The sequence below is a fragment of the Pipistrellus hanaki genome (genome assembly GCF_964339955.1).
Source record: "Pipistrellus hanaki genome assembly, chromosome: 13".
NCBI classification, from domain to species: Eukaryota; Metazoa; Chordata; class Mammalia; order Chiroptera; family Vespertilionidae; genus Pipistrellus; species Pipistrellus hanaki.
Genome location: NC_140515.1, coordinates 5091015 through 5116963, shown reverse-complemented (window position 1 = coordinate 5116963; position 25949 = coordinate 5091015).

Below are 25949 nucleotides of genomic sequence, written 5' to 3'. Positions count from 1 at the left end.
ACTAAGCCTATCCCTCAACCTAACCCGCACCCGTGGCTAAGGCCCTGGGGCCCTGTGAAACCTGGACGAGGGTCTCAAGTGCCCACAAAAGCCTCACCTTCCTGAGCTTAAGACTGGATGCCAGCAAGAGGGACCCTTGTCCTCAGGGCAGGGCGTTCCAGGAAAATGGGGCGGAAAGCAGGCCCCCGGGGCCGGGCCACCAGACCAGCCAGAACCTCCGGAGGGGCCGGGGAGGTGCCCCCAGAGTGGAAAGTGATAATTTCTCGGACTTGACACAGCTCTCTCCCGGTTGTCAAAGCCCATAGGCAGGGCTGTGGGCGTGTCAGGACACTCTGCTCTGAGCTGCCCTTTGGTGGGAGCGATGGGGGCCGGGGCGGGGGGGTTAGAGGGCCGGCCCCGAGGCTCATGGAGGCCCCTGGGTGTCCTGAAGGGAGGGCTGGCTGGTCTGCCCACGCTTGGGGACCTGGGAGTCATCCTGTGATCAGAGGGCTATGTGCCTTTACATCCCAGTGGTGGGGGCTATTCCTCTGTGTTTGGGAGCAGGGCAGACTGGCTGGTGCTGCTCGCTCATTGGGCGAATGGACCAGGGGCGTGGTTTCTGGAACCAGGAGGCGGGCCCAGGCCCACAGCTGATCCAGGTCAAGTCAAGGAGGGGGCGGGACCAGGTGAGCAGCTGGAGGCGGTCACGGGATCACGGGGGCGGGGCCAGGTGAACAGCCTGAAGTGGTGAGGTAAGAAGGAGAGAGGGTCGCGGGCAGGGACACGGGTGACCCGCAGGCCGATCTGCTGGTGGCAGGGACCTAAAGAGGGGTCCGGCGGCTCGGCCGGGCACTTAGCTGACCAGCGGGAAGCGGTCAAGGGAAGAGTGGGTTGGGGCCGGTGTCAAAAACTGGAGGTGGTCCAGTGGGGAAGGCCCTGGGGCCCGGTGAATGTGGACCAGGGTCGCCAGTGGCCACAAAAGCCCCACATGCCTGAGCTCCAGGCTGGACGCCAGCAAGAGGTTCCCTTGTCCTCAGGGTAGGGCGTTCCCGGCGAATGGGGCAGAAAGCAGGCCAGCGGGCCAGTTAGACCCTCCGGAGGGGCCGGGGAGGTGCCCCCGAAGCTCAAAGTGATTTTCTCAAACTTGACACAGCTCTCTCCCCGTTGTCAACGGCTAACCCTAACCCTAAAACTAAGCCTATCCCTCAACCAAACCCTCACCAGTGGCTAACGCCCTGGGGCCCTGTGAAAACTGGACGAGGGTCTCAAGTGGCCACAAAAGCCTCACCTGCCTGAGCTTCAGACTGGATGCCAGCAAGAGGGACCCTTGTCCTCAGGGCAGGGCGTTCCAGGCGAATGGGGCGGAAAGCAGGCCCCCGGGGTCCGGCCACCAGACCAGTAAGAACCTCCAGAGGGGCCGGGGAGGTGCCCCCAGAGTGGAAAGTGATTTTTTCTTGGACTTGGCACAGCTCTCTCCCGGTTGTCAAAGCCCATAGGCAGGGCTGTGGGCGTCCCAGGACTCTCTACTGTGAGCTGCCCTTTGATGTGAGCGATGGGGACCCGGGGGGGGGGGGGCGGGGGGAGTGGGGGAGGAGGGCCGGCCCCGAGGCTCACGGAGGCCCGTGGGTGTCCGGAAGGAAGGGCTGGCTGGTCTTCCCAGGCTTGGGGACCTGGGAGGCACCCTGTGAGCAGAGGGCTATGTGCCTTTACATCCCAGTGGTTGGGGCTATTCCTCTGTGTTTGGGAGCAGGGCAGACTGGCTGGTGCTGCTCGCTCATTGGTCGAATGGACCAGGGGCGTGGTTTCCGGAACCAGGAGGCGGGCCCAGGCCCACTGCTGAGCCTGGTCAAGTCAAGGAGGCGGCGGGGCCAGGTGAGCAGCTGGAGGCTGTCCCGGGATCAAGGGGGCGGGGCCAGGTGAACAGCCTGAAGTGGTGAGGTAAGCAGAAGAGAGGGTCGCGGGCAGGGACGCGGGTGACCAGCAGGCGGGTCTGCCGGCGGCAGGGACCTAAAGAGGGGGCCCGGCAGCTTGGCCGGGCGCTTAGCTGACCGGCGGGAAGCGGTCAAGGGAAGAGTGGGTTGGGGCCGGTGTCAAAAGCTGGAGGTGGTCCAGTGGGGAAGGCCCTGGGGCCGGTGAAGGTGCCCCCGAAGCGCAAAGTGATTTTCTCGGACTTGACACAGCTCTCTCCCCGTTGTCAAAGGCTAACCCTAACCCTAAAACTAAGCCTATCCCTCAACCTAACCCTCACCCGTGGCTAAGGCCCTGGGGCCCTGTGAAACCTGGACGAGGGTCTCAAGTGGCCACAAAAGCCTCACCTGCCTGAGCTTCAGACTGGATGCCAGCAAGAGGGACCCTTGTCCTCAGGGCAGGGCGTTCCAGGCGAATGGGGCGGAAGCAGGCCCCCGGGGCCGGGCCACCAGACCAGTCAGAACCTCCGGAGGGGCCGGGGAGGTGCCCCCAGAGTGGAAAGTGATAATTTCTCGGACTTGACACAGCTCTCTCCCGGTTGTCAAAGCCCATAGGCAGGGCTGTGGGCGTGTCAGGACACTCTGCTCTGAGCTGCCCTTTGGTGGGAGCGATGGGGGCCGGGGGGGGGGTGTTAGAGGGCCGGCCCCGAGGCTCATGGAGGCCCCTGGGTATCCTGAAGGGAGGGCTGGCTGGTCTGCCCACGCTTGGGGACCTGGGAGTCATCCTGTGAGCAGAAGGCTACGTGCCTTTACATCCCAGTGGTCGGGGTTATTCCTCTGTGTTTGGGAGCAGGGCAGACTGGCTGGTGCTGCTCGCTCATTGGTCGAATACACCAGGGGCGTGGTTTCCGGAACCAGGAGGCGGGCCCAGGCCCACAGCTGATCCAGGTCAAGTCAAGGAGGGGGCGGGGTCAGGTGAGCAGCTGCAGGTGGTCAGGGGATCAAGGGGGCGGGGCCAGGTGACCAGAAGGCGGGTCTGCCGATGGCAGGGACCTAAAGTGGGGGCCCGGCGGCTTGGCCGGGGGCTTAGCTGACCGGCGGGAAGCGGTCAAGGGAAGAGTGGGTTGGGGCCGGTGTCAAAACCTGGAAGTGGTCCAGTGTCGAAGGCCCTGGGGCCCGGTGAAGGTGCCCCCGAAGCGCAAAGTGATTTTCTTGACTTGACACAGCTCGCACCCCGTTCTCAAAGACTAAAGGTCCAGTGGGGCCCGGTGAAGGCGCCCCCGAAGCGCAAAGTGATTTTCTCGGACTTGACACAGCTCTCTCCCCGTTGTCAAAGGCTAACCCTAACCCTAAAACTAAGCCTATCCCTCAACCTAACCCTCACCTGTGGCTAAGGCCCTGGGGCCCTGTGAAACCTGGACGAGGGTCTCAAGTGCCCACAAAAGCCTCACCTGCCTGAGCTTCAGACTGGATGCCAGCAAGAGGGACCCTTGTCCTCAGGGTAGGGCGTTCCAGGCGAATGGGGCGGAAAGCAGGCCCCCGGGGCCGGGCCACCAGACCAGTCAGAACCTCCGGAGGGGCCGGGGAGGTGCCCCCAGAGTGGAAAGTGATAATTTCTCGGACTTGACACAGCTCTCTCCCGGTTGTCAAAGCCCATAGGCAGGGCTGTGGGCGTGTCAGGACACTCTGCTCTGAGCTGCCCTTTGGTGGGAGCGATGGGGGCAGGGGCGGGGGGGTTAGAGGGCTGGCCCCGAGGCTCATGGAGGCCCCTGGGTGTCCTGAAAGGAGGGCTGGCTGGTCTGCCCAAGCTTGGGGACCTGGGAGTCATCCTGTGAGCAGAGGGCCATGTGCCTTTACATCCCAGTGGTGGGGGCTATTCCTCTGTGTTTGGGAGCAGGGCAGACTGGCTGGTGCTGCTCGCTCATTGGTCGAATGGACCAGGGGCGTGGTTTCTGGAACCAGGAGGCGGGCCCAGGCCCACAGCTGATCCATGTCAAGTCAAGGAGGTGGCGGGGCCAGGTGAGCAGCTGGAGGCGGTCACGGGATCACGGGGGCGGGGCCAGGTGAACAGCCTGAAGTGGTGAGGTAAGAAGGAGAGAGGGTCGCGGGCTGGGACACGGGTGACCCGCAGGCCGGTCTGCTGGTGGCAGGGACCTAAAGAGGGGGCCCGGCGGCTCGGCCGGGCGCTTAGCTGACCTGCGGGAAGCGGTCAAGGGAAGAGTGGGTTGGGGCCGGTGTCAAAAGCTGGAGGTGGTCCAGTGGCCAAGGCCCTGGGGCCCGGTGAATGTGGACCAGGGTCGCCAGTGGCCACAAAAGCCTCACCTGCCTGAGCTTCAGACTGGATGCCAGCAAGAGGGACCATTGTCCTCAGGGCAGGGCGTTCCAGGCGAATGGGGCGGAAAGCAGGCCCCCGGGGTCCGGCCACCAGACCAGTAAGAACCTCTAGAGGGGCCGGGGAGGTGCCCCCAGAGTGGAAAGTGATTTTTCTTGGACTTGGCACAGCTCTCTCCCCGGTTGCCTTCTGGTCCAAGTATAAGCTTTGCCCTCTTTATCAAACAACTTTCTACAAACTGTTATGAACAGAAGCAGCTAGGGAACATTGTCTCTCAACTTTTTTATAGAGTGTAGTACTACATTGCAGTGAAGTGTAAGGCTTTCCAAAGCTGCCCAACGTGTTTCTTTCTCTATTTCAATGGTATTATGCCTTGTATGACACACATTTACCACTCTCGGCTCTTTTAAATAAACAATATAGGATTCATACAGTTTTTCATGTGATCTTAACTCGAATTAAGTATTTCCAGATCCTAGCTACATTTTCTACACTAAGAACTGACTTGGAGAATCTCTTTCAGCTGTTCTAAGCCAGTTCTCATCTGTTTTCAGTCATTTTCTCTGAATTATTCTTATTTTCATGTAGTTTCCTATATTCTCCCTTCTTGTCTAAGTTTAAGCTTTGCCCACATATAAACAACTTCCTACACACTGTTATAAACAGAAGCAGCTCGGGAACATTGTCTCTCAACTATGTTATAGAGCACTTGTGTCAAACACAAGGCCCCCGGGCCAAATCCAGCCCTACAGGCCTTGCAATGTGGCCCACACTGTGCTTTCATCACTGCACTCTGCTGTCAGATTATGACATTGTCAGTTTATGACTGTTCAGTAAACCATTCGGTCCGCGATGTAGGCTGGATTTTAGATTTTGGCCCCTTCTCGGATTGAGTTCGACACCCCTATTATAGAGTGTAGTACTACATTGCAGTGACGTGTAAGGATTTCCAAAGCTGCGGAATGTGTTTCTTTCTCTACTTCAATGGTATTCTGCCTTGTATGACACTCATTTACCACTTTAGGCTCCTTTAAGTAAACAATATAGGATTCATACAGTGTTTCATGTGATCTTAACTCGAATTAAGGATTTCCCGGATCTTAGCTACCTTTTCTACACTAAGAACTGACTTGGAGAATCTCTTTCAGCTGTTCTAAGCCCGTTCTCATCTGTTTACTGACATTTTCTCTGAATTATTCATGTTTTCATGCTGTTTCCTATATTCTGCTTTCTTATCCAAGTTTAAGCTTTGCCCACATATACAAACAACTTCATACACACTGTTATGAACAGAAGCAGCTCGGGAACATTGTCTCTCAACTATGATATAGAGTGTAGAACTACATTGCAGTGAATTGTAAGGCTTTCCAAAGCTGTGGAATGTGTTTCTTTCTCTATTTCAATGATATTCTGCCTTTTAGGACACTTATTTACCACTTTAGGCTTCTTTAAGTAAACAATATAGGATTCATACAGTGTTTCATGTGATCTTAACTCGAATTAAGGATTTCCCGGATCTTAGCTACCCTTCCTACACTAAGAACTGACATGGAGAATCTCTTTCAGCTGTTCTAAACGAGTTCTCATCTATTTACAGTCATTTTCACTGAATTATTCATGTTTTCATGTAGTTTCCTATATTCTGCCTTCTTGTCCAAGTATATGATTTGCCCACATATACAAACAACTTCCTACACACTGTTATGAACAGAAGCAGCTCGGGAACATTGTCTCTCAACTATGTTATAGTGTGTAGTACTACATTGCCATGAAGTGTAAGGCTTTCCAAAGCTGCCGAACATGTTTCTTTCTCAATTTCAATGGTATTCTGCCTTGTATGACACTCATTTACCACTTTAGGCTTCTTTAAGTAAACAATATAGGATTCATACAGTGCTTCATGTGATCTTAACTCGAATTAAGGATTTTCCAGATCTTAGCTACCCTTTCTACACTAAGAACTGACTTGGAGAATCTCAGCGGTTCTAAGCAAGTTTTCATCTCTTTACAGTCATTTTCTTTGAATTATTCATGATTTCATGGAGTTTCCTATATTCTGCCTTCTTGTTGAGGTATAAGCTTTGCCCACATATACAAACAACTTCCAACACACTGTTTGAACAGAAGCAGCTCGGGAACATTGTCTCTCAACTATGTTATAGCGTGTACTACTACATTGCAGTGAAGTGTATGGCTTTCCAAAACTGCTGAACGTGTTTCTCTCTCTATTTCAATGGTATTCTTCCTTGTATGAGACACATTTACCACTCTACGCTACTTTAAGTAAAAAATATAGGATTCATACAGTGTTTCATGTGATCTTAACTCGATTAAGGATTTCCCGGATCTTAGCTGCATTTTTTACACTAATAACTGACTTGGAAAATCTCTTTCAACTATTCTAAATCAGTTCTTATCAGTTTACAGTCATTTCCTCTGAATAATTCATGTTTTTATCTGGTTTCCAATATTCTGCCTTCTTGTCCAAGTATAAGCTTTGCCCATATGTATAAACAACTTCCTACACACAGTTAAGAACAGAAGCAGCTCGGGAACATTGTCTCTCAAGTGTAGTACTACATAGCAGTGAAGTGTAAGGCTTTCCAAAGCTGCGGTATGTGTTTCTTTCTCTATTTCAATGATATTCTGCTTTTTATGACACTCATTTACCACTTAGGCTCTTTAAGTAAACAATATAGGATTAATGCAGTGTTTCATGTGATCTTACCTCTAAGTAAAGATTTCCCGGATGCTAGCTACCTTTTCTACACTAAGAACTGACTTGGAGAATCTCTTTCAGGTGTTCTAAGCGAGTTTTCATCTGGTTACAGTCATTTTCTCTGAATTATTCATGTTTTCATGTAGTTTCCTGTATTCTGCCTTCTTGGCCAAGTAAAAGTTTTGCCCTCATATACGAACAACTTCCTACACACTGTTCTGAACAGAAGCAGCTCGGGAACATTGTCTCTCATCTATGTTATAGAGTTTAGTTCTACATTGCAGTGAAGTGTAAGGATTTCCAAAGCTGCAGAACATGTTTTTTGCTCTATTTTGATGGTATTCTGCCTTGTATGACACACATTTACCACTCTAGGCTACTTTAAGTAAGCAATATAGGATTCATACAGTGTTTCATGTGATCTTAACTGGAAGTAAGGATTTTCCGGATCTTAGTTATCTTTTCTACACTAAGAACTGACTTGGAGAATCTATTTGAGCTGTTGTAAGCGAGTTCTTCTCTGTTTACAGTCATTTTTTTTGAGTTATTCATGTTTTCATGTAGTTTCCTATATTCTGCCTTCTTATCCAAGTATAAGCTTTGCCCACCTATACAAACAACTTCCTACACACTATTATGAACAGAAGCAGCTCAGGAACATTGTCTCTTTACTATGTAATAGAGTGTAGTATTACATTGCAGTGAAGTGTAAGGCTTTCCGAAGCTGCCAAACCTGTTTCTTTCTCTGTTTCCATGGTATTCTGCCTTGTATGACACACATTTACCACTCTAGGCTTCTTTTAGTAAAGAATATAGGATTCATACAGTGATTCATGTGATCTTAAATCAAATTAAGAATTTCCTAGATTTTAGCTACCTTTTCTACACTAAGAACTGACGTGGAAAATCACTTTCAGCTTTTCTAAACGATTTCCCATCTGTTTACACATATTTTCTCTGAATTTTTCATGTTTTCATATAGTTTCCTATATTCTGCCTTCTTGTCCAAGTATAAGCTTTGCCCACATATACAAATAACTTCCTACACACAGTTAGGAACAAAAGCAGCTCGGGAACATTGTCTCTCAACTATGTTAGAGTGTAGTACTACATGGGAGTGAAGTGTAAGGCTTTCAAAAGCTGCGGAATGTGTTTCTTACTCAATTTCAATGGTGTTCTGCCTTTTATGATACTCATTTACCACTCTAGGCTACTTTAAGTAAGCAATATAGGATTCATACAGTGTTTCATGTGATCTCAACTCGAAGTAAGGATTTTCCATATCTTAGTTACCTTTTCTACACTAAGAACTGACTTGGAGAATCTCTTTGAGCTGTTGTAAGCGAGTTCTCCTCTGTTTACAGTCATTTTTTTGAGTTATTCATATTTTCATGTAGTTTCCTATATTCTGCCTTCTTGTCCAAGTTTAAGCTTTGCCCACATTATCAAACAACTTCCTACACATTGTTATGAACAGAAGCAGGTCAGGAACATTGTCTCTCAACTATGTTATAGAGTGTAGTACTACATTGCAGTGAAGTGTAAGGCTTTCCAAAGCTGCAGAATGTGTTTCTTTCTCTATTTCAATGGTGTTCTGCCTTTTATAACACTCATTTACCACTCTAGGCTCCTTTAAGCAAACAATATAGGATTCATACACTGTTTCATGTGATGTTTTTTAAATTTTTTTAAAACATATTTTTATTGATTTTTCACATAGAGGAAGAGAGAGGGATAGAGAGTTGGAAACTCTCTCTCAGCTTGCTCATGAGAGAGAATAATCGACCAGCTGCCTCTTGCACAGCACCTACTGGGGATGTGCCCGCAGCCAAGGTACATGCCCATGACCGGAATCGAACCCTGGACCTTTCAGTCCACAGACCGACACTCTACCACTGAGCCAACCCGGTGCCAGCTGTTTCATGTGATCTTAACTCTTATTAAGGAATTCCTGGATCTTAGCTACCTTTTCTACACTAAGAACTGTCTGGGAGAATCTCTTTCAGCTGTTCAAAGGGTTCTCATCTATTTACCAACATTTTCTCTGAATTATTTATGTTTTTATATAGTTTCCTATATTCTGCCTTCTTGTCCAACAATAAGCTTTGCCAGGTATACAAACAACTTCCTACACACTGTTATGAACAGAAGCAGCTCGGGAACATTGTCTCACATCTATGTTATGGAGTATAGTACTATGGTACATTGCCGTGAAATGTAAGGCTTTCCAAAGCTGCCGAACCTGTTTCTTTCTCTGTTTCCTTGGTATTCTGCCTTGTATGACACACATTTACCACTCTAGGCTCCTTTAAGTAAACAATATAGGATTCATACAGTGTTTCATGTGATCTTAACTTGAATTAAGGATTTCCCGGATCTTAGCTACCTTTTTTACACTAAGAACTGACTTGGGAAATCTCTTTCAGCTATTCTAAATGAGTTCTTATCTGTTTACACTCCTTTTCTCTGAATTTTTCATGATTTCATGTAGTTTCCTATATTCTGCCTTCTTGTCCAAGTTTAAGCTTTGCCCACATTATCAGACAACTTCCTACACATTGTTATGAACAGAAGCAGGTCAGGAACATTGTCTCTCAACTATGTTATAGAGTGTAGTACTACATTGCAGTGAAGTGTAAGGCTTTCCAAAGCTGCAGAATGTGTTTCTTTCTCTATTTCAATGGTATTCTGCCTTTCATGACACTCATTTACCACTCTAGGCTCCTTTAAGCAAACAATATAGGATTCATACACTGTTTCATGTGATGTTTTTTAAATTTTTTTTAAATATATTTTTATTGATTTTTCACATAGAGGAAGAGAGAGGGATAGAGAGTTAGAAACTCTCTCTCAGCTTGCTCATGAGAGAGAATCATCGACCAGCTGCCTCTTGCATAGCACCTACTGGGGATGTGCCCGCAGCCAAGGTACATGCCCATGACCGGAATCGAACCCTGGACCTTTCAGTCCCCAGACCGACACTCTACCACTGAGCCAAACCGGTGCCAGCTGTTTCATGTGATCTTAACTCTTATTAAGGAATTCCTGGATCTTAGCTACCTTTTCTACACTAAGAACTGTCTGGGAGAATCTCTTTCAGCTGTTCAAAGGGTTCTCATCTATTTACCAACATTTTCTTTGAATTATTTTTGTTTTTATATAGTTTCCTATATTCTGCCTTCTTGTCCAAGAATAAGCTTTGCCACGTATACAAACAACTTCCTACACACTGTTATGAACTGAAGAAGCTCGAGAACATTGTCTCTCAACTATGTTATAGAGTGGAATACTACATTGCAGTGAAGTGTAAGCCTTTCCAAAGCTGCTTAATTTGCTTATTTCTCTCTTTCATGCTTTGTGTGACATACATTTAAAGTTCTAGGCTCCATTTAGTTAAAAATATAGGATTCATACACTGTTTCATGAGTTCTCAACTTGATTTTAGGAATTCTTGGATGTTAGATCCCTTTTCTACACGAAGAACTGACTTAGAGAATGTGTTTCAGCTGTTCTAAAGGAGTTCCCATATATTTACTGTCATTTTCTCTGAATTATTCATGTTTTCATGTAGTCTCCTATATTATGCCTTCTTGTCCAAGTATAAGAATAGCCGACATATACAAACAACTTAGTACACACTGTTATGAAAAGAAGAGGCTCAGGAACATTGTCTCTCTACTATGTTATAGAGTGTAATACTACATTGCAGTGAAGTATAAGGCTTTCCAAAGCTGCCTAACGTGTTTCTTTCTCTATTTCCATGGTATTCTGCATTGTATGACACGCATTTACCAGTCTAGGCTCCTTTAAGTAAACAATAAAGTATTTATACACTGTTTCATATTATCTGAACTCTAATTAAGATTTCCTGGATCATAGATACCTTTTATAAACAAACAACAGACTTGCAGAAGTGCTTTATACATGTTCTATGCAGGTTCTGATCTATTTACAGTTATTTTAACAGAATTACTGATGTTTTCTCTTAGTTTCTAACATTAGGCCTTCTGGTCCAGGTATCAGCATTGGGAACTTGGACAAACAATTACCGGAACACTGTTATGAGCCTGAAAACCTCGGGAACATTGTCTCTCAACTATGTTATAGAGTGTAATGCTACATTACAGTGAGCTCTAAGGCTTTCCAAAGCTGCTTATTTTGCTTATTTCTCTCTATCAAGCTTTGTGTGACATACATTTAAAGTTCTAGGCTCCATTAAGTACAAACTATAGCATTCATACACTCTTTCATGTGCTCTCAACTCGAATTAAGAAATTCTTGAATGTTAGATCACTTTTCTACACTAAGAACGGACTTTGAGAATCTTTTTCAGCTGTTCTAAAGGAATTCTCATTTATTTACTGTCATTTTCTCTGAATTATTCATGTTTTCATGTAGTCTCCAATATTATGCCTCCTTGTCCAAGTGTAAGCATAGCCTACATATACAAGGAACTTAGTACACACTGTTATGAAAAGAAAAAGCTCAGGAACATATTCTCTCTACTATGTTATAGAGTTTAATACCACATTGCAATGAAGTGTAAGGATTTCCAAAGCTGCCTAACCTATTTCTTTCTCTATTTCAATGATATTCTGCCTTTTATGACACTCATTTACCACTCTATGCTACTTTAAGTAAACAATATAGGATTCATACAGTGTTTCATGTGCTCTCAACTCGAATTAAGGATTTCCTGGATCTTAGGTACCTTTTCAAAACTAAGAACTGACTTGGTGAATCTCTTTCAGCTGTTCTAAATGAGTTCTCATCTATTTACTAACATTTTCTCTGAATTATTCATTCTTTTATGTAGTTTCCTATATTATGCCTTCTTGTCCAAGTATAAGCATAGCTGACATATACAAACAACTTAGGACACACTGTTATGAAAACAAGAAACTCAGGAACATTGTCTCTCTAATATGTTATAGAGTGTAATACTACATTGCAGTGAAGTGTAAGGCTTTCCAAAGCTGCCTGACGTGTTTTTTTCTCTATTTCAATGGTATTTTGCCTCGTATGACACACATTTACCACTCTAGTCTCCTTTAAGTAAACAGTATTGGAATCATACACTGTTTCATGTGATCTGAACTCTAATTAAAGATTTCCTGAATCGTTGATACCTTTTATAAACTAACAACAGACTTGGAGAAGTGTTTTATACATGTTCTATGTGAGTACTCATCTATTTACAGTTATTTTCTCAGAATTACTGATGTTTTCTCATAGTTTCTAACAATAGGCATTCTGGTCCAGGTATAAGCATTGGGAACATGGACAAACGACTACCTAAACACTGTTATGAACCTAAAAACCTCGGGAACATTGTCTTTCAACTATGTTATAGCGTGTATGGCTACATTACAGTGTACTGTAAGGCTTTCCAAAGCTGCTCTCAACTCGAGTTAAGGAATTCCAGGATGTTAGACACCTTTTCTACACTAAGAACTTACTTGGAGAGTCTCTTTTAGCTGTTCTAAACTAGTTCTCATCTTTTTACTAACATTTTCTCTGAATTATTCATGTTTTCATGTAATTTCCTATATTATGCCTTCTTGTCCAAGTATAAGCATAGCCCACATATACAAACAACTTCCTACACACTGTTATGAAAAGAAGAAGCTCAGGAATAATATCTCTATACTATGTTATATTATAGAGTATAATACTACATTGCTGTGATGTGTAAGGCTTTCCAAAGCTGCCTAACTTGTTTCTTTCTCTATTTCAACGGTATTCTGCATTGTATGACAGGCTTTTACCACTCTAGGCTCCTTTAAGTAAACAATATAGGATTCATACACGGTTTCATGTGATCTTAACTCGAATTAAGGATTTCCTGGAAATTAGCTATTTTTTCTACACAAAGAACTGACTTGGAGAAGTGCTTTATACATGTTCTATGCGAGTTCTCATCTATTTACAGTTATTTTATCAGAATTACTGATGTTTTTTCATAGTTTCTAACATTAGGCCTTCTGGTCTTGGTATAAGCATTGAGAACTTGGACAAACAACTACCTAAACACTGTTATGAACCTCAAAACCTCGAGAACATTGTCTCTCAACTATGCTATAGAGTGTAAAGCTACATTACAGTGAACTGTAAGGTTTTCCAACGCTGCTTAGTTTGCTCATTTCTCTCTTTCAAGCTTTGTTTGACATACATTTAATGTTCTAGGCTTCTTTAATTAAAAAATATAGGATTCATACACTGTTTAAATTGCTTTCAACTCGATTTAAGGAATTCCTAGATGTTAGGTACCTATTCTACACTAAGAACTGACTTGGCAAATCTGTTTCAGCTGTTCTACAGGAGTTCTCATCTATTTACTGTCATTTTCACTGAATTTTTCATGTTTTCATGTAGTTTCCTATATTATGACTTCTTGTCCAAGTATAAGCTTTGCCCACATATACAAACAACTTCCTACACACTGTTATGAACAGAAGAAGCTTGGGAACATAGTCTCTCAACTATGTTCTAGAGCAGTGATTCCCAAAGTGGTCTATATCGACCCCCAGGGGTCTATGACAACCTGCAAGGGGTCTACGTCAGCGAAAAAAAAATTTGGGGGTCCATGAAATGAAAAAGGGGGTCCATGATAGTGGATCTCAACATACACTGATAGTACCTATTTACTTACATCATATTATCTTATAATATAAAAACATATACATTATTTATAAAAGTACCTATGAATTAAAAAATTTATTATATATGTTTATAAAATTGTGTAAGTTGTAGGATAAAAACCTGCACATAATGATATACCAGTATCATCTTGTTACAAGCATAAGCGCAGTAAACATTCTTGCCAATTTTTGTCTCAAAGTTTAGCAAACTTGCACCGACTTGTTCAATTCGTCACTCTATAAATATGAATGTGAGAAAAATACGTTCATTCGTTTCCTGAATCTTGAATAGGAAAGTGCTGAGAAAACATTTAAAAAAATATAAACTGGTAGTTTATCATACTAATTATAGTGAATCAGTGTTATTTTGTTTGAGAATGCCGGAGAAAAGTAGGTACATTATTTTTTATTAAATTTTATGTCACGTATATTTTATATAACATATACAATATTTTATTTTGAGTAGTTTTAATTTAAATTCAATAAATAAATGTATAAAACTTAACATGTGTTTTTATTTCAAGTTTTTAACACTAAACTTCACTACAGTTAGAAATTTACAAAAAAATCAATATCAGGTAAGTAGGGGGTCTAGCCAAAACCGAAAAACATGGCAAGGGGTCTACGGCACAAACAAGTTTGGGAACCTCTGTTCTAGAGTGTAATACTACATTGCAGTGAAGTGTAAGGCTTTCCAAAGATGCCGAACGTGTTTCTTTCTCTATTTCAATGGTATTCTTCCTTGTATGACACACATTTACCATTCTAGGCACCTTCAAGTAAACAATATAGGATTTATACACGGTTACATGTGATCTGAACTCTAAGTAAGGATTTCCTGGTTCGTAGATACCTTTTATAAACTAACAACAGACTTGGAAAAGTGTTTTATACATATTCTATGCAAGTTCTCATCTATTTACAGTTATTTTCCCAGAATTACTGATGTTTTCTCATAGTTTCTAACATTAGGCTTCTGGTCCAGTTATAAGCATTGGGAACTTGGACGAACAACTACCTGAACACTGTTATGAACAGAAGAAGCTCGGGAACATTGTCTCTCAATTATGTTATAGAGTGTAATACTACATTGCAGTGAAGGGTAAGGCTTTCCAAAGCTGCCTAACATGTTTCTTTCTTTATTTCAATTTTATTCTGTTTTGTATGACACAAATTTACCACTCTAGGCTCCTTTAAGTAAACAATATAGGATTCATACAGTGTTTCATGTGATCTTAACTCGAATTAAGGATTTCCCGGATCTTAGCTACCTTTTCTACACTAAGAACTAACTTGGAGAATCACTTTCAGCTGTTCTAAATGAGTTCTCATCTGTTTACAGTCATTTTTTCTGAATTATTCATGTTTTCATGTAGTTTCCTATATTCTGCCTTCTTGTCCAAGTATAAGCTTTGCCCACATTGTCAAACAACTTCCTACACACTGTTATGAACAGAAGCAGCTCGGAAACATTGTCTCTCAACTGTGTTATAGAGTGTAGTACTACATTGCAGTGAACTGTAAGGTTTTACAATGCTGCTCAATTTGCTTATTTGTCTCTTTCAAGCCTTGTGTGACACACATGTAAAGTTCTAGGCTACTTTAAGTAAATAAAAGAGGTTTCATATACTTTTTAATGTATTTTAACTCTAATTAAGGACTTCCTGGATCGTAGATACCTTTTCTACACTAAGAACTGACTTGGGGAATCTGTTTCAGTTGTTCTAAAGGAGTTCTCATCTACTTACTGTCATTTTCTCTGAATTATTCATGTTTTCATGTAGTTTCCTACAATAGGCCTTCTTGTCCAAGTATAAGCATTGCCCACATATACAAACAACTTCCAACACACTGTTATGAACAGAAGAAGCTCAGGAACATTGTCTCTCAGCTATGTTATAGAGTGTAATGCTACATTACAGCAAACTGTAAGGCTTTCCAAAGCAGCTCAATTTGCTTATTTCTCTCTTTCAAGCTTTGTGTGATATACAGTTAAAGTTCTAGGTTCGTTTAAGTAAAAAATATAGGACTCATACACTATTTAATGTTCTCTTAACTCTAATTAAGAAATATGCGGATGTTAGATAATTTTTCCACACTAACAACTGATTTGGAGAATCTGTTTCACCTGTTCTAAATGAGTTCTCTTCTATTTAATGTGATTTTCTCTGAATTATTCATGTTTTCATGTACTTTCGTATATTAGGCATCTTGTCCAAGTATAAGCATTACCCACGTATACAAATAACTTCCTACACACTGTTATGAACAAATTAAGCTTGGGAACATTGTCCCTCAACTATAGACTGTAATGCTACATTACAGTAAACTGTAAGGCTTTCCAAAGCAGCTCAATTTGTTTATTTCTCTCTTACAAACCATGTGTGACACGCATGTAATGTTCTAGACTACTTTAAGTAAATAAAAGAGGTTTCATACACTGTTTTATGTGCTCTTTACTCTAATTAAAAATTTCCTGGATATTAGATACCTTCTCTTCACTAAGACCTGACTTGAGAATCGATTTCAACTCTTCTAAACGAGTTCTCATCTATTTACTGACATTTTCTCTGAATTATTCATGTTTTCATCTAGTTTCCTATATTAGGCCTTCTTGTCCAAGTATAAGCATAGCCCAAATTTACAAACAACTTCCAACATCCTGTCATGGAACCAATAATTCGGGAATATTGTATCTGAACTATGTTTTAGAGTTTAATGCTACAATGCAGTAAATCCTCAGGCATTACCTGGCTACATACTTGTGCTTATTTCTCTTTCTAGCCTTGGGTGACACACATTTAAAGTTCGAGGCTACTTTAAGTAACTAATAGAAGTTTCATATACTGTTTAATGTGTTGTTATGTTTAATGAAAGATTTCCTGGACCTTAGATTCCTTTTCTCCAGTAACAACTGACTTGGAGAAATCAGTTTCAGCTGTTATATACGAGGTCTCATCTATTTATCTTAATTTCTCTGTATTACTCATATTTTCTTGTAGTTTCATATATTAGGCGTTCTTATCCAAATATAAGCATTGCCCACATGGACAAACAACTTGCTACACAGTTTTATTATGCTGACAAGCTAGGGTTAGGGTTAGGCTTAGGGTTAGGGATACTACTAGGGTGTTGGTTAGGGTTAGGGCTAGGGTTAGTTTTAGTGTTAGGGTTAGGGATAGGGTTAGGGATAGGGCTAGGGTTAGGGTTAGGGCTAGGGTTAGGGTTAGGGTTAAGGTTAATGCTAGGGTTAGGGATAGGGTTAGGGTTAAGGTTAGGGTTAGGGTTAGGTTTAGGGTTAGGGCTAGGGTTAGGGTTAGGGTTAGGGTTAATGCTAGGGTTAGGGCTAGAGTTAGGGTTAGGGTTAGGGTTAGGTTTAGGGTTAGGGCTAGGGTTAGGGTGAGGGCTAGGGTTAGGGTTATGGTTAGGGTTAGGGTTAGGGCTATGGTTAGGGCTAGGGTTAGGGTTATGGTTAAGGCTAGAGTTAGGGTTAGGTTTAGGGATAGGGCTAGGGTTAGGGTTAGGGCTAGCGTTAGGGTTAGGTTAAGTGCTAGTGTTAGGGTTAGGGTAAAGGCTAGGGTTAGGGTTAGGTTTAGGTTTAGGGCTAGGATTATGGTTAGGGTTAGGTATAGGGTTAGGGTTAGGGTTAGGGCTACAATGAAGGTTAGGGTTTGGGCTAGGGTTAGGGTTTGGGTTAGGGCTACTGTTAGGGTTAGGGCTAGGGTTAGGGTTAGGGCTAGGCTGAGGGTTTGAGTTAGGGTTAGGTTTCAGGTAAAGGCTAGGGCTAGGGTTAGGGTTAAGGCTAGGATTAGGTTTAGGTTTAGGGCTAGGGTTAGGGTTAGGGTTAGGGCTACTGTTTGGGTTAGGTCTAGGGTTAGGGTTAAGGCTAGGCTGAGGGTTAGAGTTAGGGTTAGGTTTGGGGTAAAGGCTAGGGTTAGGGTTTGGGCTAGGCTGAGGTTTAGAGTTAGGGTTAGGTTTAGGGTAAAGTCTAGGGTTAGGGTTAGAGTTAGGGCTAGGGTTAGGTTAGGGTTAGAACTAGGGCTAGGGTTAACGTTATGGTTATGGTTAGGGCTTTCGTTAGGGTTAGGATTAGTGATAGGTTTAGGGAAAGGATTAAGGTTAGGGTGAGGGAATATGCTCTTTCAACACTTTTTTACAGTTTCATGATACATTTCAGTGATGTGTAAGGGTTTCCAAAGCTACTTAAATATGTTTATTTCTCTATTTCATGAATTTTTTTTCTTGTATTCCATACATTTCTAGTTATGTGCTCTTTGAAGTACATAAAATAGCTTTTATACATTGTTTCATGATCTCTTTAGTGTAATTAAGGTTTTCCTGGATCTTAGATAGCTTTTCTACACAAAAAACTTACTTGGAGTATTATTTTTCTACATGTCTTATGGGAGTTCTTCTCTATTTACTGTTATTTTCTCTTAATTACTCTTTTCTTCTCATTTTCAATTTTAGTCATTCTTGTCCAGGTAAAAGCATTGGGAACATGAACAAACAACTTCCTAGACAATGTTTTGAACCTGAGAGGCTCTGGAACATTTTCTCTCAACTCTTTTCTATAAAAATTTTCTGGATGTTAGATACTTTCTACACAAACAACTTACTTCGAGAAGTGTTTACTACATGTTCAATGCTAGTTCGTACACTATTAAGAACCTGAGAAGCTCAGGATCATTGTCTCTTAACTATGTTATAGAGTTTAATACTTCCTTGTAGTGAAGTGTAAGGCTTTCTGAAGCTGCTTAACTGTTCTTATTTCTATATTTAAAGGATATTGTGCATTGTATGACACACATTTACATTTCTAGGCACCTTTAAGTAAATAATAAAGGTTTCATACACTGTTTAATGTGCTCTTAACTCTAATAAGGATTTTGTGGATGTTAGATATCTTTCTACACAAAGAACTTACTTGTAGAAGTGTTTTCCACATGTTAAATCGAGTTCTCACACTGTTATGAACCTGAGAAGCTCAGGAACATTGATTCTCACCTATGTGATTGAGTTTAATACTACATTACCGTGAAGTCTAAGGCTTTCCAAAGATGCTGAAATGTGCTTATTTCTCTATTTCAAGGCTATTTTGCCTTGATGACACACATTTACCGTTCTAAGCTCTTTTGAGTAAATAATAGAGGTTTCATACACTGTTTAATGAGCACTTTACTGTAAATAAGGAATTCCTATATCATAGATTCCTTTTATACCCTAACAACAGACTTGAAGAAGTGTTTCCTACATGTTATATCCAAGTTCTCGTCTATTTACTGTTATTTTCCCTGAATTACTGATGTTTTCTTGTAGCTTCCAATATTAGGCCTTCTTGTCAAAGTATAAACATTGGGAATATGGACAAACAACTTCCCACACATGGTTATGAACCTGAGATGCTCGGGAACATTATTTCCCACTATGTTATAGAGTTTAGTGCTACATTGCAGTGAAGTCTAAGGCTTTCTTCAGTTGCTTAATTGTGCTTATTTCTCACTTTCAAGCCTTATGTGACACACATTTACAGTTCTAGGCTCATTTAAGTAAATAATGTAGCAGTCATACACTGTTTAATGTGCTCTCAACTCAAATTAAGCAATTTCTAGATGTTAGATACCTCTTCTACACTAACAACTGATTTGGAGAATCTGATTAAGCTGTTGTAAACGAGTTCTCATCTATTTACTGAAATTTTCTCTGAATTATTCATGTTTTCATGTAGTTTCCTATATTAGGGCTTCTTGTCAAAGTATAAGCATAGCCCACTTATACAAACAACATCCTACACAATGTTATGAACAGAAGTAGCTCCGGAACATTGTCCCTCAACTATGTTATAAAGTGTAATGCTACATTACAGTGAACTGTAAGGCTTTCCAAAGCTGCTCAATTTGCTTATTTATCTCTTTCAAGCCTTGTGTGGCACACATATAAATTTCTAGGTAACTTTAAGCAAATAAAAGAGGTTTCATACATTGTTTAATGTGCTCTTAACCCTAATTAAGGATTTCCTGGACCTTAGATCGCATTTCTACACTAAGAACTGACTTGAAGAATCTGTTTGCACTGTTCTAAACCAGTTCTCATCTATTTAATGACATTTTATCTGAATTATCCATGTTTTCATGTATTGTAGTTTCCTATATTAGGCCTTCCTGTACAAGTATAAGCATAGCCCACATATACAAACAACTTTCTACACACTATTATGAACAGAAGAAGCTCGGGAACATTGTCTCTCAACTATGTTATAGAGTTTAATACTACATTGCAGTGAAATGTAAGGCTTTCCATAGCTGCTTAATGTGTTTATTTCTCTATTTCAATGGTATTCTGCCTGATATGGTACACATTTACCGAATTAGGCTCCCTTAGGTAAACAATATAGGATTCATACACTGTTTCATGTGATCTTAACTCTAATTAAGGATTTTCTGGATCTTAGATACCTTTTATAAAGTAACAACAGACTTGGAGAAGTGTTTTATACATGTTCTATTTGAGTTCTCATCTATTTACTTATTATCCCTGAATTATTGATGTTTTATTGTAGTTTATAACATTAGGCCTTCTTGTCCAGGTATAAGCAAAGCCCACATATATAAAGTACTTCCTACACACTGTTATGAACAGAAAAGGCTCGGGAATATTATCTCTCAATTATGTTATAGAATGTAATAATATATTGCAGTGAAGAGTAAGGCTTTCCAAAGCTGTTTATTGTGTTTTTTTTCATTATTTCAAGGGAATTCTGCCTCGTATGACATACATTTACTGTTCTATGCTCCTTTCAGTAAACAATATAGGATTCATACACTGTTTCATGTGATCTGAACTCTCATTAAGGATTTCCAGGATCGTATAATAGATACCTTTCATAAAAGAACAAAAGTCTTGGAGAAGTGTTTTCTACATGATTTATGCGAGTTCTCATCTATTTACTGTTATTTTTCCAGTATTACTGATGTTTTCTCATAGTTTCTAACATTAGTCCTTCTTGTCCAGGTATAAGCATTGGGAACATGGAAAAACAACTACCTAAACACTGTTATGAACTTGAAAACCTCGGGGTACATTATCTCTCAACTATGTTATAGAGTTTAATGATACATTTCAGTGAAGTGTAAGGCTTTCTAAAGCTACTTAATTTGCTTATTTCTCTCCTTCAAGCTTTGTGGGACGAACGTTTAAAGTTCTAGGCTACTTTAAGTAAAAAATATAGGATTCATACAATGTGTAATGTGCTCTCAACTCGAATTAAGGCATTCCTGGATGTTAGATACCTTTTCTACACTAAGAACTGACTTACAGAATCTGCTTCAGCTGTTCGAAACGAGTTCTCATCTATTTACGGACATTTTTTCTGAATTATTCATGTTTTCATGTAGTTTCCTATATTAGGCCTTCTTCTCCAAGTATAAGCATTGCCCACACATACAAACAACTTCCTACAAACTTTTATGAACAGAAAAAACTCGAGAACATTGTCCTTCAACTATTTTATAGAGTATAATGCTATATTACTGTGAACTGTAAGGCTTTGCAAAGCTGCTCAATTTGCTCATTTCTCTCTTTCAAGCCTTGTGTGACACACATGTAAAGTTCTAGGCTAATTTAAGTAAGTAAAAGAGGTTTCATATACTGTTTAACGTGCTCTTTACTCCAATGAAGGATTTCCTGAATTTAGATACCTTTTCTACAATAAGAACTGATTTGGAGAATCTGTTTCAGCTGTTTTAAACGAGTTCTCATCTATTTACTAACATTTGCTCTGAATTATTCATGTTTTCATGTATTTTCGTATATTAGGCTTTCTTGTCCAAGTATAAGCATAGCCCACATATACAAACAACTTCCTACACACTGTTATGGACCTGAGAATATTGTGAATATTGTCTCTCAACTATGTTTTAGAGTTTAATGCTACAATGCAGTGAATTCTCAGACTTTCCCCGCTGCTTAATTGTGCTTATTTCTCTCTTAAAAGCCATGTTTGACACACATTTAAAGTTCTAGGCTACTCAGAGTAAAAAATAGAAGTTTCATACACTGTCTAATGTGCTGTTATGTTTAATTAAAGATTTCCTGGATCTTATATTCCTTTTCTCCATTACCAACTGACTTGGAGAAATCTGTTTCAGCTGTTTTATAGCAGGTCTCATCTAGTTACTCTTAATTTCTCTGTATTACTCATATTTTCTTGTAGTTTCATATATTAGGCCTTCTTATCCAAATATAAGCATTGCCCACGTGGACAAACAACATGCTACACACTGTTATTTTGCTGACAAGCTAGGGTTATGGTTAGGGCTAGTGTTAGTGTTAGGGCTAGGGTTAGGGTTAGGGTTAAGGTTAGGGTTAGGGTTAGAGTTAGGGTTAGGGTTAGAGCTAGGTTTAGGGTTAGGGCTAGGTTTAGGGCTAGGGTTAGGTTTAGGATTAGGGTTATGGTTAGGGTTAGGGTTAGGGTAAGGGCTAGGGTTAGGGTTAGGGTTAGGGTTAGGGTTAGGACTAGAGTTAGAGTTAGGGCTAGGGTTAGGGTTAGGGTTAGGGTTTGGGTTAGGGTTAGCTGAGGGTTAGAGCTATGGTTAGGGTTAGGGTTAGGGTTAGGATACGGGTTCGGGCTAGGTTTAAGGTTAGAATTAGGGCCAGGATTAGGGTTAGAGTTAGGGTTAGGGTTAGGATTAGGGCTATTGTGAGGGTTAGGGCTAGGGTTTGGCTTAGGGTTAGGTTTATGGCTAGGGCTATGGTTAGATTCAGGATTACGGTTAGAGTTAGGGCTTTGGTTAGCGTTAGGGTTAGGGTAAGAGTTAGGGCTAGGGTTAGGGTTAGAGCTAGGTTTAGGGTTAGAGTTAGTACTAGCGTTAGGGTTAGTGTTAGGGTTAGGGTTAGGGTTAGAGCTAGGGTGAGGGTTAGGGCTCGGGTTACGGTCAGGGTTAAGGCTAGTGTTAGAGCTAGGGCTAGGGTTAGGTTTATGGCTATGTTTAGGGCTATCGTTAGGGTTAGTGTTAGCGATAGGGTTAGGGATAGTGTTAGCAATAGGGTGAGGGTAATTGTCTTTCAACTCTGTTATAGAATTTCATGCTACTTTTCAGTGATGTGTAAGTGTTTCCAAAGCTACTTAAATATGTTTATTTCTCTATTTCATGGATTTCTGTCTTGTATGACATACATTTATAGTTATGTGCTCCTTTAAGTATATAATATATGTTTTATACAGTGTTTACTGATCTCTTTAGTGTAATTAAGGTTTTCCTGGATCTTAGATAGCTTTTCTACACTAACAACTGACTTGGAGCATTGTTTTTCTACACTGTTATGAACGTTTGTTCTCACACTGTTATGATCCTGAGAAGCTCAGGAATATTGATTCTCACCTATGTTATAGAGTTTAATACTACATTGCCGTGAAGTCTAACATTTTCCAAAGATTCTGAGATGTGCTTTTTTTCTCTATTTCAATGCTATTTTGCCTTGTATGACACACATTTACCGTTCTAGGCTCGAGGTTTCATACACTGTTTAATGAGCTCTTTACTGTAATTAAGGAATTCCAATATCATAAATTCCTTTTATACCCTACCAACAGACTTGAAGAAGTATTTCCTACATGTTCTATGCAAGTTCTCATCTATTTACTGTAATTTTCATTGAATTACTGATGTTTATTTGTATTTTCCAATATTACGCTTACTTGTCAAAGTATAAACATTGGAAATATGGACAAACAACTTCCCACACATGGTTATGAACCTGAGAAGCTCCGGAACATTGTCTCTCACTATGTTTTAGAGTTTAATGCTACATTGCAGTGAAGTCTAAAACTTTTCCAGTTGCTTAATTTTGTTACTTCTCTCTTTCAAGCCTTATGTGACACACATTTACAGTTCTAGGCTCTTTCAATTAAAAAACATACCAGTCATACACTGTTTAAAGTGAACTAAACTTGAATTAAGCAATTTCTGGATGTTAGATACCTTTTCTACACTAACAGCTGACTTGAAGAATCTGTTTCACCTGTTCTAAATGAGTTCTCATCTATTTACTGTCATTTTCTCTGAATTATTCATGTTTTCATGTAGTTTCCTATATTAGGCCTTATTGTCCAAGTATAAGCATAGTCCACCTATACAAACAACTTCCTACACACTGTGATGAACAGAAGAAGCTCCGGAACATTGTCCCTCAACTATGTTCTAGGGTGTAATGCTACATTACAGAGAAAAGTAAGGCTTTCCAAAGCTGCTCAATTTCCTTATTTCTCTCTTACATAGCCCACATATACAAACAACTTCCTACACACTGTTATGGACCTGAGAAGATTGGGAATATTTTCTCTCAACTATGTTATAGAGTTTGATGCTACAATGCAGTGAATTCTCTGACTTTCCTTACGTGCTTAATTGTGCTTATTTCTCTCCTTCAAGCCATGTGTGACACACTTTTAATGTTCTAGGCTACTTTAAGTAAAAAATATAGGATTCATACACTGTTTAATGTGCTCTCAACTCGAATTAAGGAATGGCTGGATGTTAGATACCTTTTCTAAACTAAGAATTTATTCGGAGAATCTGTTTCAGGTGTTCTAAACGAGTTCTCATCTATTTACTGACATTTTCTCTGAATTATTCATGTTTTCATGAAGTTTATTATATATATTAGGCCTTCTTGTTCAAGAATAAGCATAGCCCACATATAAAAACAACTTCCTACACACGGTTATGAACAGAAGAAGCTCGGGAATATTGTCTCTCAACTGTGTTATAGAGTTTAATACTGCATTACAGTGAAGTGTAAGGCTTTCCAAAGCTGCCTAATGTGTTTATTTCTCTATTTCCATGGCATTCCGCCTTGTATGACACACATTTACCGTTCCAGGCTACTTAAGTAAAAAATATAGGATTCGTACATTGTTTCATGTGATCTTAACTCTAATTAAGGATTTTCTGGATCTTAGATTCCATTTATAAACTAACAACAGACTTGGAGAATCTCTTTCAGCTGTTTTAAATGAGTTCTCATCTATTGACTGACATTTGCTCTGAAATATTCATGTTTTCATGTATTTTCCAATATTAGGCCTTCTTGTCCAAGTATAAACATAGCCCACATATACAAACAACTTCCGACACACTGTTATGGACCAGAGAAGATTGTGAATATTGTCTCTCAACGATGTTTTAGAGTTTAATGCTACATTACATTGAACTGCAAGGCTCTCCAAAGCTGCTCAATTTGCTTATTCCTCTCTTTCAAGCCTTGTGTGACACACATGTAAAGTTCTTGGCTTTTTTAAGTAAATAAAAGAGGTTTAATACACTGTTTGATGTGCTCTTAATTCTAATTAAGAATTTCCTGGATCTTAGATAGCTTTTCTACACTTACAACTGACTAGGAGATTCTGTTTCCCCTGTTCCAAACCAGTTCTCATCTATATACTGTCATTTTTTAAGAATATTTCATATTATCATTGAGTTTCCTATTTTAGGCCTACTTGTTCAAATATAAGCATTGCCCACATATACAAACAACTTCCTACACACTGTTATGAACAGAAGAAGATCAGGAACATTGTCCCTCAATTATGTAATAGAGTTAAATGCTACATTACAGTGAACTCTAAGGCTTTCCAAAAATTCTCAATTTGCTTATTTCTCTCTTTCAAGCCTTGTGTGACACACATATAAAGTTCATGGCTTTTTTAAGTAAATAATAGAGGTTTTAAACACAGTTTGATGTGCTCTTAACTCTAATTAAGAATTTCCTGGATCTTAGATAGCTTTTCAATATTAACAACTGACTCAGAGATTCTGTTTCCCCTGTTCTAAACCAGTTCTCATCTATATACTGTCATTTTCTAAGAATAATAAATGTTATCATAGAGTTTCCTATATTAGGCCTTCTCATACAAGTATGAGCATTGCCCACATATACAAACAACTTCCTACACCCTGTTATGAACAGAAGAAGCTAGGGAACATTGTCCCTCAATTATGTTATAGAGTTTAATGCTACATTACAGTAAAATGTAATCCTTTCCAAAGCTGCTCAATTTGCTTATTTCTCTATGTCAAGCCATGTGTGACACACATGTAAAGTTCTAGGCTTCTTTATGTAATAAAAGAGGTTTAAAACGAAGTTTAAGATGCTCTTAACTCTAATTAAGGATTTCCTGGATGCTACATACCTTTTCTACACTAACAACTGTTTTGGAGAATCTGTTTCTCCAGATCTAAACGAGTTCTAATCTATTTACTGTTATTTTCTCTGAATTATTCATGTTTTCATGTAGTTCCTATATTAGGCCTCCTTGACCAAGTATAAGCATTGCCCACATATACAAACAACTTGCTACACACTCTTATGAA